Here is a 1,281-nt window from a genome sequence, read left to right on the forward strand (position 1 = left end):
TAAAGCTGTGCGCTCTATGGGATTTCCCATCATTTAAGCCCGGGAAGTTGGCGCACCCCCGTGCCTAAGAGAGCATTTAATACTGACGGTCCTGTGTTTGATCTGACTTCGTGTCGGATTGCCATGCCATGAATTATGACAGGGAGAGAATCATCATCATCGTTACCACCAATCCATCGACGGCGCACTACTGAGTACGGATCTCCTCTCAGAATGAGAGTCAGAGTCAGGGCAATTATATCTTCTGTGGTCAGGGTTTCGTCATTGTCCAGGCCAAGTGCGGATTGGCAGACTTATTACACGTTTGAGAATACTTAATTCTCTCTTTCTAAATCAGTGTTTTCTAATAATACATTTGATTAAAAGTACCTATAGTACGCGACAGGTTGAAATAGCAATCGGGGAGAGAAAGCCTCGCGCACCCGCACAACCCCCGCGCTAACCCGGTGCGGTCGAACGTGGGTGACGTGCGGGCATTTTGGTTTTAACAAAATGAGCAACTCTTTTTCACCTGCGTCATCTTTTGCGTACTGTAAGAAACAACATCAACCCTCCAAACCAGTAGGTACCAGAGTGAAATACTAGTACTTTACAAGCTCCAGTGTTTGAGTACTTTCTTGTAGTAGTGTTGGTGCCATATAACAGATGGCGCTGTGATAAAACAAGCGTGATGCTTTATCAATATTAAAATATGTACTGATCTCTATGTATAAAAAAACCGGCCAAGTGCGAATCAGACTCGCGCACTGAGGGTTCCGTAGTACAATCGTATTTTAACGACATTTTGCACGATAAATCAAAAACTACTTCCTAGATCTCGTTCAAACCAATTTTCGGTGGAAGTGTGCATGGTAATGTACATCATAATTTTTTTTTTAGATTTTAGAAGTTACAGGGGGGGGGGGGGGCACACATTTTACCACTTTGGAATTGTCTCTCGCGCAAACTATTCAGTTTAGAAAAAAAAAATATTATAAACCACAATAATATCATTTTTGAAGACCTATCCATAGATACCCCACACGCCCCATACGTGTGGGGTATCTATGGATAGGTTTGATGAAACAAAAATTTTGAGTTTCAGTTCTAAGTATGGGGAACCCGGAAAATGCGCGGATTATCTAGTCTTGCTTGACTACTCTAAAAGAATCTTTCTTTCAAAAACATAAATCTACGCCAATGAAGTCCGGAAATAAACTATATAGTTTATTTATATAGCGAATTATCTGTTATTTTTACCTAATTATTCATACCTAATTACGTACTATTAACTGCGAAAGT

Source organism: Maniola hyperantus, chromosome 7 (genome assembly GCF_902806685.2).
Source record: "Maniola hyperantus chromosome 7, iAphHyp1.2, whole genome shotgun sequence".
Lineage (NCBI taxonomy): Eukaryota > Metazoa > Arthropoda > Insecta > Lepidoptera > Nymphalidae > Maniola > Maniola hyperantus.